This window comes from Sus scrofa, chromosome 13 (genome assembly GCF_054392235.1).
Source record: "Sus scrofa isolate SSC_HxYL_T2T_F1_AM1 chromosome 13, Sscrofa_HxYL_maternal_Yorkshire_Landrace_v2.0, whole genome shotgun sequence".
Classification (NCBI taxonomy): domain Eukaryota; kingdom Metazoa; phylum Chordata; class Mammalia; order Artiodactyla; family Suidae; genus Sus; species Sus scrofa.
Genome location: NC_139395.1, coordinates 106,803,384 through 106,812,344, shown reverse-complemented (window position 1 = coordinate 106,812,344; position 8,961 = coordinate 106,803,384). Strand labels below are relative to the sequence as shown.

Genomic DNA, 8,961 nt, shown 5'->3' with positions numbered 1-8,961 from the left:
TTGTGTAAGGTTCTGGGCCACAGAGTTTCCTCATTAGTACAATAGGATGTCACATGGCAGGTAATAAGGACTAGTGTTTCTAGTAAGAGCTCCGAAGTTTCAGTGTGCAGTTTATAAAAGAGAATACTAACATTCTGGAAAGTCATGTCACATCTGCCACAACTAGCAAACCAAATATTTGTGGAATACCAATTAGGAGAACAGTATGCTACTTTCAAAGATCCTGGAAAATGGAGTAGAAGCACATTCCAAGAAGAAAAGAAACGAAAACAAAAGGATTCATAAATAACTTTTGAAATATCATTAATGATATATTTGCTTTTTAGGGCTGCACCTGCAGCATATGGAAGTTCCCAGGCTAGCGGTGAATTGAAGCCACAGGTGCTGGCATACACCACAGCCACAGCAATGTGGGATCCAAGCTGTGTCTGCAACCTCCACCACAGTTCATGGCAACTCTGGATCCTTAACCTACTGAGTTAGGCCAGGGATCAAACCTGTATTCTCCTGGATACTAGTAGAGTTAGTAACCTGCTGAGCCACAATGGGAGCTCCCTATATTTTTTTCATTAAAGTTTTATTGACGTATAGCTGATTTACAGTGTGATGATTTTTGAGGTACAATAAAGTGATTCAGTTACATACACATACATATCCATTCTTTTACAGATTCTTCTCCCACACAAGTCATCACAAAATACTGGGTAGTGTTCCCTGTGCTATGAAGCAGGTTTTCATTGAACTTCCATTCCTTACACAATAGTGTGCCTATGCCAATTCCAAACCTCCAATTCATCCTTTCATACAACCTGTTTCCTTTGGTAACTGTAAGTTTGTTTTCAAAGTCTGTAAGTCTGTGTCTGTTCAGTAAGTTCATTTGTCTCATTTTTAGATGCCACATATAAATGATAACATATGATGCCTATTTTTGCCTGATTTATTTCACTTAGGATAATAATCTCTAGATTTAGCCATGTTGTTGCAAACGGCATTATTTCTCTTTTTATGGCTGAGTAACATTCCATTGTACCACTTCTTTATCTATTCATATGTTGGTGGACACTTAGGTTGCTTCCATTTTTAGCTATTGTAAATAGTGCTACAGTTACATTGGGGTGCATGTATCTTTTTGAATTATGGCCTTCTCTGGATATAAACCCAGGAGTGAGATTGCTTGATCATGTGGCAGTTCTGTAATTAGGTTTTAAAGGAACTTCCATACTGTTTTCCATAGTCGTTTCACCAACTTACATTCCCACCAACACTGCAGGAATGTTTCCTTTTCTCCACACCCTCTCCAGCATTTATTGTTTGGCTATTCAACTGGTATGAAGTGATACCTCATTATAGTTTCAATTTGCATTTCTCTAATAATTAGCAATGTTGAACATCTTTTCAGTGGTTTTTTTTGCCATCTGTATGTCTTCTTCAGGGAAATGTCTATTTGGATCCTCTGCCCTTTTGTTATTGGATTTTTTTCTTTTTTTTGATACTGAGCTGCAAAAGTTGTTTGTATATTTTGGCAATTAATCCCTTGTCAGTCACTTCATTTGCAAATATATTCTCTCATTCTGTGGGAAGACTTTTTATTTACGTTTCTTTTGTTATGCAAAACCTTTCAGTTTTACTTAGGTTCCTTCATTTGATTTTTTTTTTTTTTTTTTGTCTTTTTTCCATTTTCTTGAGCCACTCCTGCGGCATATGGAGGTTCCCAGGCTAGGGGTCTAATCGGAGCTGTAGCTGCCAGCCTATGCCAGAGCCACAGCAACGTGGGATCCGAGCCGCGTCTGCAACCTACACCACAGCTCACGGCAACGCCGGATCCTTAACCCACTGAGCAAGGCCAGGAATCGGACCTGCAACCTCATGGTTCCTAGTTGGATTCCTTAACCACTGAGCCACGACGGGAACTCCCATTTGATTTTTTTATGTTTTTATTTTTTTACTCTACAAGGTGAATCCAAAAAGACATTTCTGAAGTTTATGTCAGAGAGTGTTCTGCCTATGTTTTCCTCTGAGTTTTATAGTATTTAGGTCTTTAATCCATTTTGTAAAAAAATTTTTTTCCCCACTGTAAGCATGGGAACCCAGTTATACATACATGTATACATTTCTCCTCCCATTGTTGTGTTGTGATGTAAGTACCTAGACATAGTTCTCAGTGCTACACAGCAGGCTCTCATTGTAAATCCATTCCATGAGCAATAGTTTGCCATCTGTTGACTCCAAGCTCCCAATTCCTCCCACTCCCTGCCCCCCAGGCAGGCACAAGTGTCTTCTCCAAGTCCATGATTTTCTTCTCTGTGGAAAGGTTCATTTGTGCTGTATATTAGATACCAGATATGGGTGATATCATATGGTATTTGTCTTTCTCTTTCTGACTTATTTCACTCAGTATGAGAGTCTCTAGTTCCATCCATGTTGCTGCAAATGGCATTATGTCATTCTTTTTTATGGCTGAGTGGCATTCCATTGTGTATGTATACCACATCTTCCTAGTCCAATCGTCTGTCGATGGACATTTGGGTTGTTTCCAGCTCTTGGCTATTGTGAATAGAGCTGCAATGAACATGTGGGTGCATGTGTCTTTTTTAAGGAAAGTTTTGTCCAGATACATGCCCAAGAGTGGGACTGCTGGGTCATATGGTCATTCTGTGTATAGTTTCCTAAGGTACCTCCATACTGTTCTCCATAGTGGTTGTACCAGCTTACATTCCCACCAGCAGTGCAGGAGGGTTCCCTTTCCTCCACACCCCCTCCAGCACTTGTTATTTGTGGACTTATTAATGATGGCCATTCTGACTGGTGTGAGGTGGTATCTCATGGTAGTTTTGATTTGCATTTCTCTAATAATCAGGGATGTTGTGCATTTTTTCACGTGCTTATTGGCCATCTGTATATTTTCCTTGGAGAAATGTCTATTCAGGTCCTTTGCCCATTTTCCCATTGGGTGATTGGCTTTTTTGGTGTTGAGTTGTATAAACTGCTTGTATATTCTAGAGACTAAGCCCTTGTCCGTTGCATCATTTGAAACTATTTTCTCCCACTCTGTAAGTTGTCTTTTTGTTTTCTTTTTGGTTTCCTTTGCTGTGCAAAAGCTTTTCAGTTTGATGAGGTCCCATGGGTTTACTTTTGCTTTTATTTCTGTTGCTTTGGGAGACTGACCTGAGAAAATATTCATGAGGTTGATGTTAGAGAGTGTTTTGCCTGTGTTCTCTTCTAGGAGTTTGATGATGTCTTGTCTTATATTTAAGTCTTTCAGCCATTTGGAGTTTATTTTTGTGCATGGTGTGAGGGTGTGTTCTAGTTTCATTGCTTTGCATGCAGCTGTCCAGGTTTCCCAGCAATGCTTGCTGAATAGACTTTTCCCCATTTTATGCTCTTGCCTCTTTTGTCAAAGATTAATTGACCATAGATGTATGGGTTTATTTCTGGTTTCTCTATTCTGTTCCAGTGGTCTGTCTGTCTGTTTTGATACCAGTACCACACTATTTTGATGACTGTGGCTTTGTAATATTGTTTGAAATCTGGAAGAGTTATGCCTCCTGCTTGGTTTTTGTTTCTCAGGATTGCTTTGGCGATTCTGGGTCTTTTGTGGTTCCATATAAATGTTTGGATTGTTTGTTCTAGTTCTGTGAAAAATGTCCTGGGTAATTTGATAGGGATTGCATTGAATCTGTAGATTGCTTTGGGTAATATGACCATTTTTACAATATTAATTTTTCCAATCCAGGAACATGGAATATCTTTCCATTTCTTTACATCTTCTTTAATTTCCTTGATTAATATTTATAGTTCTTGGCATATAATCCATTTTGAGTTTATTTTTGTGTATGGTGTTAGGAAGTGTTCTAATTTCATTCTTTAACATATAGCTGTCCAGTTTTCCCAGTACCAGTTATTGAAGACACTATCTTTTCTTCAGGATATATTCTTGCCTCCTTTGTCATAGATTAGTTAATCACAGGTGTGTGAGTTTATTTCTGGGCACTCTGTACTGTTCCATTGATCTTTCTCTTTTGGTGCCAGCACCATCTTGTTTCTATGACTGTAGCATTGTAGTATAGTTTGAAGTCAGGAACCCTGATTCTTCCAGCTCTGTTTGCATTTCTCAGCATTGCTTTGCCTATTCAACATCTTTTGTATTTCCATACAAATTTACTTATTTTTTTTGGTTCTAGTTCTGTGAAAAATTCCACTGGTAATTTGATAGGGATTCACACTGAATCTGAAGATTGTCTTGGGTAGTATAGTCATTTTGACAATATTGATTCTTCAAATCCATGAATACAGTATATCTTTCCAACTGTTTGTGTCATCTTTGATTTCTTTCAACAGCATCTTATTGTCTTCTTCTTATAGTCTTTTCCTCTTAAGGTAGGTTTATTTCTAGGTATTTTATTATTTTTGATGCAACAGTAAATGGTATGATTTCCTTAATTTCTTATCTTTCATTGTTAGTATATAGAAATGTGAGAGATTTCTGTGTATTAATTTTGTATCCTGCAACTTTACTGAATTCATTGATGAGCTCTAGTAGTTTTCTGGTAACATCTTTAGGATTTTCTCTGTATAGTATCATGTCCTCTGAAAACAGTGACAGTTTTACTTCTTCTTTTCCATTTAGATTCCTTTCTTTTTTCTTCTCTGATTGCTATGGCTAGAATTTCTAAAACTTTGTTGAATAAAAGTGTCAAGTAGATATCCTTGTCTTGTTCCTGATCTTGATGGAAATTCTTTCAGCTTTTCACCATTAAGAACAATGTTAGCTGTGGGTTTGTTGTAAATGGTCTTTATTATGTTGAAGTAGGTTCCCTCTATGCCCACTTTCTGGAGGGTTTTTTTTTTTTTTTTTTTTTTTTTTAAATCAGAAATGGATGTTGGATTTTGTCAAAAGCTTTTCCCAAATCTATTGAAATGATATGAGCTTTATTCTTCAATTTGTTAATGTGGTCTATTATACTGGTTGACTTGAAGATATTGAAAAATCCTTGCATCCCTATGATAAATCTCACTTGATCACGGAGTATGATCCTTTTGATATATTGTTGGATTTGGTTTGCTAGTATTTTGTGAAGGATTTTTGCATATATATTCATCACTGATATTGACCTGTAATTTTCTTTTTGTGTGGTATCTTTTTCTGGCTTTGGTGTCAGGGTGATGGTGGCCTCATATTTGGGAATTTTTTGGAAGTTTCAGGAGGGCATGTGTTAACTCTTATCTAAATATTTGATAGAATATTTAGAAGCCATCCATGAAGCCAGCTGGTCCTGGACTTTCATTTTACACAATTTTTTAAAACACAGTTTCACTTTCAGTATTTGTAATTGGTCTGTTCATATGTATGGGATTTGCTTGTGGTACAAAAATGCCCCTCTTACCGTCTTTTTGTGGCTTCTTTTTTGTATTTGGGTGTAGAATTTATTAGTAGTTGCCAGTATATTTTTTCAGCAATTGTTCAGCAGTTAGTTGTGGTTTTGTGTTTTCACGATAGGAGGCGAGCTTGAGTCCTTCTACTCTGCTGTCTTGTCTTTAATCTTTTCATCATATCTTTAATAAAAGCCAAGTAATTAAACACAAATTGATTATCTTAAGTGCTATGTAGTGACTGGAGTAGTTTTGGAGTGAATAATGGAAAAAGCCTAAGCCAAGTCTTAGGACCATTGTTTGGTAAACTGGGGAAAGATAAAGGACTGTATAAAATAAAAGGCACTGAAGTAGAATTTCTAAGTCCAATTTATAAAGGGCATTTCTCAGTTTTATAACTTGCTCTTTTGAATTCTATCTTGGTTAATATATAAGCTCGATTGATATGTTATTAATTAACTCCACTGAATACTATCAGAAATGAAGATGTCCTACATGTGTCCTTTAGCTAATTCTGCTGACTTTATGTAAAATTAGTGTTTTATTTGTCAATGTTCTACTTTCTAGAAAGCAAGAAAAAATTTGGATAACTCCTTTTTCTGTGTTGCCAAGGGAATTCCTATATAGAGGGTGGGTAGCCTAAAGGAAAAAATTTAATTTACAGCAAGCAGTACTTGCCCAGGAGAGAAACAAACCTAATGCTGTGTTTCACTACAACATTTCTAATACTAGTTATCTTAAATAGCATGAGATTTAAGTAACCCTGATCTGAATCTAACTGGAGATTTTTTGTTAATGATCAAGGGGACTTTAAACAGACATATTGACTCATCAGTACTATATGGAGAGCTAGTTTTCAATTCTTAATTACCATAACCATTGTGGAGCATGCCCTTTCACTCTAGTTCTTAAAAAAAAAGTCTCCTTTTCCTCCTTTGAAAATGATTCAGTGAATTTCTTGTCTGGTATGTGTACTCTGCCTGCCAATTAACTCAGCATTAAAATAAAAGTTTTCATAGTCTTTGTTTTATTATTTGATAGTAGGGAGAAAGCATTGAATAGGATTGAATAGTAGGTTAAGGCCTGTGTGAAAATGTTTAAAGATCACCTATTACATTTCTTTCTGTTTCTCTGTCTCTCTCTCATTCATTCTCTCTTTGCTTTATTCAACAGTCTCTTAAAAATATACACTTTAACTTTTACAACATTAAGGTGAAAATTAGTAGTAAGCCACAGTAACAGATATAAGTAATAGAAATTGTAGTCAATAATTTTCTTATGAAAAAGCAAATATTTCTCAGATAAAAATAGAGAGGTGGAAAAACCTTTATTCTTTTTTTCTTCTTTTAAAAAATTTCTTCTTTAGGAACCTTCATACTGTTTTCCTTAGTGGAAATACCAGTTTACATTCAATAGTGTACCAGGGTTCCCTTTTCTCCAAATTCCCATTACCATCTACCTCTTGTCTTTTTGAAAACAGCCATCCTAACAGATATTAGGTGATGTATCATTGTGGTTTTGACTTGTATTTTCCTGATGACTAGTGATATTGAGTACTTTTTCTGTACCTATTGGCTATTTTAATGGAAGAAATTTTCATATATTGGGTTACGGGGAAGTCATTCTGGATTCTACACAATTTGGCTTGAACTTTATGCTAAGTAGAATAGCCTATCTTATAGCCTGTCAAATATCCAGGGCATATCTGTTTAAACCATTAAAGAAATGAATGTAGTTACCATATTGTTTAGAATGTCCACTTTCAACATAGGGATAAGTGCCCCACTTATGTCTCTAATGCTAGTACTCCTTTGAAGACAAGGTTTTCTTCCCAGACACCAACATCATGCTATCAATGTGTACATGCTATTCTGTCTCTTTTGAAACCTTGAAAGAATGTACCTGTCATATTTGATGTTTATTCTTTTTTTTTCTGATAAAATATAAAAATGTACTTCAAGCATCCAAAATGGAACCATGTGGCCATTGTGAATGTGGTTTTGGACATGTTCCTGCATCACTGAGAATTTGAAGTTTCTGAACTATATAAAATTCAAGACCACCACCAGCCATTCTCAAAACGTGTACAAGAGTTACTGAACCTGAATTTAGGTCCACTCAAGACACAGGAAAGTCAGTCTACTGACACTGGACTGTGGTGAAGGAAAGTATAGCACTTATTGCAGGGTGCCAAGAAAGGAAAATGGACAGCTGGTGCTCAAAAGACCCAAGCTTCCTGACAGCTTTTGGAGAAGGGTTTTTAATTGCAACATTAGGGGTGTGGGTTGTAGAGTACCTGATAAACTTGTGGATTGTCTTCTGATTGGTTGGTGGTGAGGTAACAGGGTGATGTTTGGGGAGTTAATATCATCAGTCCTTTGCTTGCAGTCTGAGGTCAGTTTGCTTGTGCTCAGTAGTTTGTTTGTAGGAGTCTGGTTTCCATGAGAACAACTTAGGAAAGTGCGTCATTGTTACCAAAGTTCTTCAGAGAGGTCTCTATTATGTGGCTCATCTACTGGTTAAAGTGTTACCAGTTTCCTGGCCCAATAGCTATTCTTTGTTGCTACATGTAGGTTATTTTCGTAATCATTAAATCTTGGGCCAGATGTTTGAGACTCAGGGGAGGCCTGATGCAAATCCTTTCACATCAAGGGACAGGAGACACAAGGGGCTTGGATGGTTAAGAGACCCCCTAAAGGTCCTGCTTGGTTTCACTAGTAGCTGCCAGGTGCAACTTCATGGCCTCAAGGTCTCCCCTTGTGACTATTCAACCATTTCCGACCCTAATTAATCCTTGCTTAACAAGTACCGTTGCTTCTTGCCAGCTCCAATCCTAATTCCTGACAAAAAGTTTAACTTTGTGCATTTTGCTTATACAAACGTCCTTCATTTTGTAGTGTTGCAGAATACGATTCAAGTGCTTCCTGAATCTATGAATCCTGAGCTATGTCTTCAATTTGGCTCAAGCAAAACTCTTTTCTATTCCTATTATAGATTGTTTATTAATTATTCCCATCAACAATCTGCATGTCTCCTTTGAAAAATGTCTATTCAGATCTTTTGCCCATTTTTTAAAAGGTTTTTTTCTTGCAATGACTTGTATGATTACTTTATATATTTTGGATATTAACCTTTCATTGATATGTCATTTGCAAATATTTTCTCCCATTCAATAGGTTGCTCAATAGGTTGCTCAACAGTTTGATGTAGTTCCACTTGTTCATTATTGCTCTTGCTTTTGGTGTCAAATTCAGGGAATCATTACCAAGACCAATGTCAAGATATTTGTACCCCCAGGCTTACTGCAGCATTATTCACAGTAGCCAAAGTATTGAAAACATTATTAAAAAAAAAAAAAAAGCGTTTGCTGCCCAAAATATATAGAAGCCAACATATGGCACTGGTTTTTGAGGAAAGAGCAAGATTTATTGCCAGGCTGAAGGGCAAGGAGACAGGTTCAAATCTGTTTTCATGATTCAGGGTTCAGGGGAAAATTTAAGGGGCTGGGGATAAAAGCTAGTATGCAGAAACACTGTGGGGCAGGTTTTGATTGAAGGGCTTTGGAACTTGGTCATTTATGGTAAGGATGGT

At 36.7% G+C, this 8,961-nt stretch overlaps 1 protein-coding gene across 1 annotated transcript in view; it reads right to left on the bottom strand.

Moving 5' to 3' along the window:
- LOC146397537 (uncharacterized) overlaps positions 1-8,961 on the bottom strand; it is a 462,781-nt gene that overhangs the window by 64,794 nt on the left and 389,026 nt on the right. The gene's annotated exons all lie outside the window — the stretch shown is intronic.